Here is an 8,145-nt window from a genome sequence, read left to right on the forward strand (position 1 = left end):
CAGTTAAACCAAGTGGGTATGTTACTACTGTTAAACAAAGTGGGTATGTTACTACAGTTAAGCAAAGTGGGTATGCTACTACAGTTAAACCAAGTGGGTATGATACTACTGTTAAACAAAGTGGGTATGTTACTACAGTTAAACCAAGTGGGTATGTTACTACTGTTAAACAAAGTGGGTATGTTGCTACAGTTAAACCAAGTGGGTATGTTACTACAGTTAAACCAAGTGGGTATGTTACTACAGTTAAACTGAGTGGGTATGTTACTACAGTTAAACCAAGTGGGTATGTTACTACAGTTAAACCAAGTGGGTATGTTACTACAATTAAACCAAGTGGGTATGTTATTACAGTTAAACCAAGTGGGTATGTTACTACAGTTAAACCAAGTGGGTATGTTACTACTGTTAAACAAAGTGGGTATGTTACTACAGTTAAACCAAGTGGGTATGTTACTACTGTTAAACCAAGTGGGTATTAATACAGTTAAACCAAGTGGGTATGTTACTACAGTTAAACCAAGTGGGTATGTTACTACAGTTAAACCAAGTGGGTATGTTACTACAGTTAAACCAAGTGGGTATGTTACTACAGTTAAACCAAGTGGGTATGTTGCTACAGTTAAACCAAGTGGGTATGTTACTACAGTTAAACCAAGTGGGTATGTTACTACAGTTAAAACAAGTGGGTATATTACTACAGTTAAACCAAGTGGGCATGTTGCTACAGTTAAACCAAGTGGGTATGTTGCTACAGTTAAACCAAGTGGGTATGTTACTACAGTTAAACCAAGTGGGTATGTTACTACAGTTAAACCAAGTGGGTATGTTACTACAGTTAAACCAAGTGGGTATATTACTACAGTTAAACCAAGTGGGCATGTTACTACAGTTAAACCAAGTGGGTATGTTACTACAGTTAAACAAAGTGGATATGTTACTACAGTTAAACCAAGTGGGTATATTGCTACAGTTAAACCAAGTGGGCATGTTGCTACAGTTAAACAAAGTGGGTATGTTACTACAGTTAAACCAAGTGGGTATGTTACTACAGTTAAACCAAGTGGGTATGTTACTACAGTTAAACCAAGTGGGTATGTTACTACAGTTAAACCAAGTGGGTATGTTACTACAGTTAAACTAAGTGGGTATATTACTACAGTTAAACCAAGTGGGCATGTTACTACAGTAAACTAAGTGGGTATGTTACTACAGTTAAACCAAGTGGGTATGTTACTACAGTAAACTAAGTGGGTATATTACTACAGTTAAACCAAGTGGGCATGTTACTACAGTAAACTAAGTGGGTATGTTACAACAACACTCTGGGATTAAAAAAAAATATGGATGCAGCTTTGTGTAGAACTCAAGTATTTAAATCTGGATAATTAATACATTTTGTTTTATTTTAAATATACGACAAAATAACATACAGATTATAGGAAATTATAGGGCTGTCTACAGAACATATTATAGAGGATGAATTATAATACCACCAGATTATTTTAGATTTCCGAATACACCTTGACTGTGGCTTTAACATACTGTGGCTTTGACATGCTGTTCGCACTCGTTATACTTAAGTATACCTGGAGAGAGTTCCGGGGGGTCAACGCTCCCGGAACAATATATATTCGCGTAGGCATATATTCGTGTAGGCGAATATATGCCGATTTTATGTGCAAAATACTGGGAAGTATTTTTACCTACTTAAAGTTTGGTATAAAGTTCACTTAATGGATTAAAGTGAACTTTATTGGTGGAGGAGTCAGGTGATATCATGATGTTGTCGATAGGCATTCAACCTAATGCTCCCCTTCCCTAATAAAGCGTTACATCAAACTTAATAGTCTTGAAAATCATAAATTATTAACACGTCCCTCAAAAATAAGAGGGGAAATTATCAGCAGATCCATAAATCTTGCAAGGACGAAACTTTGTACAAAGCTTTCAATCATCTATTATCGGCTGCCAACACCAACAGCTTCACTTACAAAGGTGAACTGCCCACGGTAATGAAAAATAATACACAACAGTAGAACAGCCTTTTCTTTTAACTACATTTCGTTTTATATAAAGCTAAATATGCAGTGCGAAACGTTGTCCCAGTGAGAGATTGTTCAATACGTGCGTCTTTTTCTTGCCAACAGCTTTCTTGATCAGGACGTAAAATAAAAGTTACTGGCAACACAATAGTGGCTTCAATGATTCTCAGAATTACCTCGAATTATTATTATTATTATTATAATAATCAAGGGGGAAGCACTAAACCCGGAGGATTATAGAGCGCCTGGGGGGGGGGATGTGGAAGGCATTCAGGCTTAATTCGGGGAACTGGAGCACAGATCCAATTCCCTAAATCAAGACCCCTCACCAACATCAAGGAACCTTCCTTGAGGGGGAATTACCTCGAAGCAAATAGGTAGCTGATTCAGTACAACAATAACTGACATATCAGTAACTTCTCCCAGAGGTAAGGTGAGCGGATAATTTTAGTTTTCAAGCAGCCAGACAGCTGAACCAGACGAGCGTATGGTTTTCCACGTGTCTTGTAATGACGGTTAGAATGAATAACTAATAATGAACACTAGTTCATGCTAAATAATAACCCCCATGAATACAGAAACTGAGATTGATTGATCTGTACATTTCGACCCCCTTCTGGGATCCTCTTCAGCAGTATAGTTAAGTAAAAAGGTAACCTAACCTACAGTAATTAAGTGTAGATTAAGACAGATTTATTAGTGTTTGCTCACGTATCTTCCAAAATAATTTTAGTTTGGCCATAAATTCCTCAAAAATAGAGGCACTTGCATGCGTAAGGAAAGGAACGGAGTATTCCTAAGGGGGTTGAAGCCGAGGCTCATGTTGCAAGGGCAGGTTGATACACATTGCAACACAGACAATACTTGGTTTCATTACGTTAAGCTACGCAGCGAGTACCTAGATACACACACACACACACACACACACACACACACACACACACGCAAGCTAGAAGCAGCAATACCACCATGATACACGACGAACCTATTTATTTACTACACCATTACGCTCAGACCTACCATTTCTCACACTCGCGAAAATTTCCCTACGGATCTCCAAAACCCATTGGCAACCTAAGCACAAAACCATTACAATTAATATACTGCAGAAAAAAATAGTGCAGATTATGATTCTTTTCACGAAATATATAAAAGACGTACTTCCGTTTTCTTTATCCCATTGTAGCATCGTGGATATAATTGTTTTTTCTTCCCACAGGGCAAGAGAAACAATAGCTACCCCTGTGGGTTATAGTCTCCCCCGTGGGAACAAAATACTGGAAAGGTTTTGCTTACACAACTCATTGCTGCTCTTGGATTAAAAACTAACTAATTTTACTAGTTTTTTTTTGTTTCTTCTTAAGAGTAAATTACGTAACTTTTCATATTTTGTGTATATTCATTATTTTTTCTTATTTTTCGTCTGAATCTTCTACTTCGCTTTCCTTCTCTTGTGTTTTGTATTCTTTATCCTATAAATCTTAGTTTCTGTTCACTTTTTTAATATTTTTCTTGGCCTTCTTACTCTCTTCTTGTTTTGATTTGCTTTGGGTTTTTCTCTTCTTTATCCTATACTTCCAAATATTTTGATATTGTTTTAGTTTAATTTTTTTTATCATGCCTTTCTATAATAAACTTATTGTTTGTTGTGATCATCTTTCTGGGTTTCTCTCGTGACTTACTGATTTTCTCTTCTGTCTCCCCTTTTTCGTATAGTTCTTTTTTGTCTTCTTGAACGAATAAATGGCAGTTAAATATGTCAGAGAAAGATGTTGTTGCTTCTGTATACACACCGCGAATTCGGAACCGCGAATTCGGAACCGCGAATTCGGAACCGCGAACTCTGGGGGGTCCACTGTATATACATGTTCATTACTCTATAATTTGTTCATGATTGTAGCCCTGTATAAACGTAAGTGAGTAAATTTACTTATATGATTAAATTACCTTTGTAACTTGTGGGTTCATAACCTTTGTACCTTGTTCAGCTATCAAAACTTTGGGGTCCAGTCCCTGTACCCAATATGTACCTCTGTAAACTTTTGACTACCGCCCACAGGATGGGTATGAGGTGCATAATAAACTAACTGTTAAACTAACACTATATATATATATATATATATATATATATATATATATATATATATATATATATATATATATATATATATATATATATATATATATATATATATATATATATATATATATATATATAGATTTAATGTCATGAACGGTTTCTGAAAGATTTTGGCACGGATGGCCCAGTCAGAATTTTTCAAAACAATTAGCGTAATGAATATACTTCATATTCTATATATTAGCGTTGTATAAAAATTCCAACGCTTGTGAATGCAAATTTTGTCGACGGAGAGTTGAAGTGGCAGATTCAAGGACTCGGTCTATAAGACTGAGAATAAAAGACGGAACTTAGCGATGGATATTAAGAGCTTACTGAATAATTGATGGAAATTTATGGATTAGAACTCTTGGATTCATTGATTTAGTAGCCGGGAATTAATGACGGGAACTCAAAGATTTATAATCACAATAACCGGGATTTTAAAACGGGAATTCGAGAAGATGTTAACCCAGTGAGCGAGAAATTATTAAGGGAGATTTAGATATGACTAACGACATACGTGAAAGAAAAGAAATCGATAATCATGATGTGATAACAGGGAGAACATCACATGAGGAAATGCCAATAGATAGCCCAAAGAACATTTTTATGTTATACATGGAGTATGTCATAAAAATATATAAAATAGCCGGTTTTGAACTATTCTGGACGTGCTAGTAGCCCAAGCTGGATGAAAAAGTTGTGTTGTTCCTATTATCTATTATCTTGGTTGGAGATTTCTTAAGTTTGTCTATTTTTTTTAATTTTCATGTTAATTATATAGAATGTTATTTTCAATGTGTACAAAGAAAAGTTAGCAGATACATATACAAAGTAAGCTTGATTGCATGTACCTGAGAACATTGATCTAAGTGTATGACTTCAAGGGTCATATACTTGTGTTGCTATTTATACTTGTGTTGTGTCATATACTTGTGTTGCTATTTATACTTGTGTTGTGTTATATACTTGTGTTGCTATTTAACGGGTTGATTTTTGTAACATTAGTTGACGAAGTTTTTTTCAATTTAAGTTTTGTTATTACTGGTATTCTTCTTGTCCATATCTTTGCAGTATAAAGTATTCCTGTTTATCTGGTGTTATCAACTGTGTTGTTGTCTCCTGTCTTCTCTGGTGTTAATTACGTTGGTCTTATCTTGGATAATCGAGAACTATTTTCTCAACGAAATATCGGTTGTTATCAAGTATTTTCTCCTGTGGCATTTTTTCTGAAGTCATCTTGTATAGTCTTCTCAAAAAATGAACCAACACACACACACACATATATATATATATATATATATATATATATATATATATATATATATATATATATATATATATATATATATATATATATATATGTATATGTATATATATATATATATATATATATATATGTATATGTATATATATATATATATACATACACACACACACACACACACACATATATATATATATATATATATATATATATATATATATATATATATATATATATATATATATATATATATATATATATATATATATATATATATATATATGTTGCTATTTATAAACTTTCTTCGGGTAACGTAAATGAGTTCAAAATGACGATGGCTATTAAAAATATCAATAAACTAACGGTTTTAAAAATTTATGTGAAAAACGAGATTTTTTATTCATATATATTGTGAATTATGAAGTGGAGAATTTCCATTGCTCACTTTATCATCATAACAGAAGTTATGAGGACACAAATGAGCAGCTGTCAGTCAGAATGAGGCCGGGCCAGGCACATATTACTCTGGTGATGCCAGTACGAACCTTGAATTATCTTCCTTCCCTAGGAGGACGTGGGTGCCTTGATGATGAGTGAAGGTTCTTGATTCAAGGAACTGGAGAAACCCCTTTCTTCGTGTCAAGCCTAACTGCCTCTCTTTATCAAGTAATAACTCCATAGAACTCTACACAGAGAAACATTGCATATAACGTAGAAGGTTATTCAGTACGACGTATGGATCCAGCTTCCGTATACTCACTCGCTCTCCTTCTCCAAGATGACGTGGCAATCATTCATTATGACTTGATTTACCACAGCGGAGAAGGAGCGCTGAGACGGGAGCTGCCACCATGAGTAATGATGTGGAATTACAAGACCATTATGATGCTGTGACTACGTTAATGGTGGAATGATGGAGGCTGATGTATGGTGCTGCTGCTGCACTGCGTGTGTGTACTCACCTAGTTGTGGTTGCAGGGGTCGAGTCACACCTCCTGGACCCGCGTCTTCACTGGCCGCTACTGAGTATGTGTGTGTGTGTGTGTGCGCGTGAGGGTACATACCCTGGACCCAGCTCTTACCTCAACCCAGTGATCACTCTCAGGACTCTCAGCTTTCACTCCATCTCTCACCCTGAATTCTTCCCTTCAGTCCTTAATCCCAGCCCTTACCTAAATAATAGATAAACTTGGTGCCTTAGATCACGTAGTTACTACAGACCACATAATTTCTAATACGTACATCGTAAGTATTTCTCCCCCTAACAGTGTTGATAATTCAATATAAATCTGCTGCAAATTGAGTGGGAGAATAGACGCGATAGACCTACAATTGCAGCAGTTCTCGAGGCAGGTTTACGATTGTTGTCAGGAGTTGCTTCTGATATGCCAAAACGGCTGCAAAAATTTGTAATGGCTTCAGATCAGTATGGTAATGCTGGGGTAGTATTCTCATGTTTTGCTGTGGCAATAGTTCACGTAAATACTTTGTCTCAATACTGACTGCTTGACTGTGGATTATATTCTGATATTCCAATTTATATTAGGTGATATTAGAGTAAATTTTAGGTCAATGATCTTGCTCATTGACCCCTTTCTACATAATATATTTTAAAGCACCTACTGACGCAGGAAGAGTGTAAGACTCACTTGTTACTGCGCATCAAGAAAGCGGATGTTGATTAGTTTGTCTATTCTTAGTTTGCGGAAAAAACTCAGTTTGTTCTTAGTTGCGGAAAAAACTCTGTCTCTTCATCCACAACGATCCCTTTCCTCCAGTAACATTCTCAACAATTTCTCCGAGCTTATTCATCGCTAACGTGAATATATAATCGAACTGGGCGGAATTTTTTTCTTTACGATTTAGTAAAACTCTTTGGCGAACTCCGAGCCAAGTCTCCCTGGCATCATTCCAGGAAGATCGTGAAAACCTCTGATCCGCTCGGCAATTCCCGGACTACCAACGATTTCCAAGCTATGAGCTTCCCCATTTATTTGTGGCTAATTACGTTTAAGTTTGTTTCGCATGTGATTACGGTGTTCTCTATTGATTTTCCAATTATCACTGATTTTCTTGGATGTAACCTCCAGATCCTGGCAGTTAATCTTCTCTGCCAACCGACAGACGTGATTGAACCCTGTCATTTTCTATTTTTGAACCTTCATTATTGAGTTCATTTCCACTGCGTCATTCCTCGGTTCATTCTACTTATCTACCACTATTATTTTTGTAATTATCATTTGAAGTTTGCAGGAGGCGAGTTTGATTTTGTAGTATTTACCTAGAGTTTACTTTATAAGGTACGTGAGTATACATATAGTAGCGTGTGAAAGCTGAATGATCAGCAGGTAGAGGGAAACTTAATGTAGAGTTTACGACACATAGGTGAGTACAAATAGGAAGCGCATCTCACATTCAGCAGACGGAGGATCGAGCCTGCATCACGTCTTGCACTGAATGACCCCCCCTTCCCTCGTAGAGTTATCACTACACACGAATTAAACATTAATGGCTTCAAGAATACACACAATAGGGCTAAAAGGCCAGGCACTTGTAATGATAACTGAAGGTTAAAAGTTTGTGGCCCAGGAGCTGAAACTCGACTCAAACAGAAGTCGGTGAGCAGTACTCTGTGAGTGAACACATTGTTGCATTCGTGGTCAAATGATTTTTTTATGGAAGCGAATAATATTAAATAATAACTAGACATG

General features: G+C 36.1%; 2 protein-coding genes across 2 annotated transcripts in view; both read right to left on the minus strand.

The window, feature by feature from the left end:
* Positions 1-8,145, minus strand: part of Gbs-76A (Glycogen binding subunit 76A) — a 579,812-nt gene that overhangs the window by 247,565 nt on the left and 324,102 nt on the right. The window lies entirely within an intron of this gene.
* The window catches only part of LOC128700366 (basement membrane-specific heparan sulfate proteoglycan core protein), a 262,686-nt gene that overhangs the window by 132,789 nt on the left and 121,752 nt on the right, over positions 1-8,145 (minus strand). The gene's annotated exons all lie outside the window — the stretch shown is intronic.

This window comes from Cherax quadricarinatus, chromosome 71, assembly GCF_038502225.1.
Source record: "Cherax quadricarinatus isolate ZL_2023a chromosome 71, ASM3850222v1, whole genome shotgun sequence".
NCBI lineage: Eukaryota > Metazoa > Arthropoda > Malacostraca > Decapoda > Parastacidae > Cherax > Cherax quadricarinatus.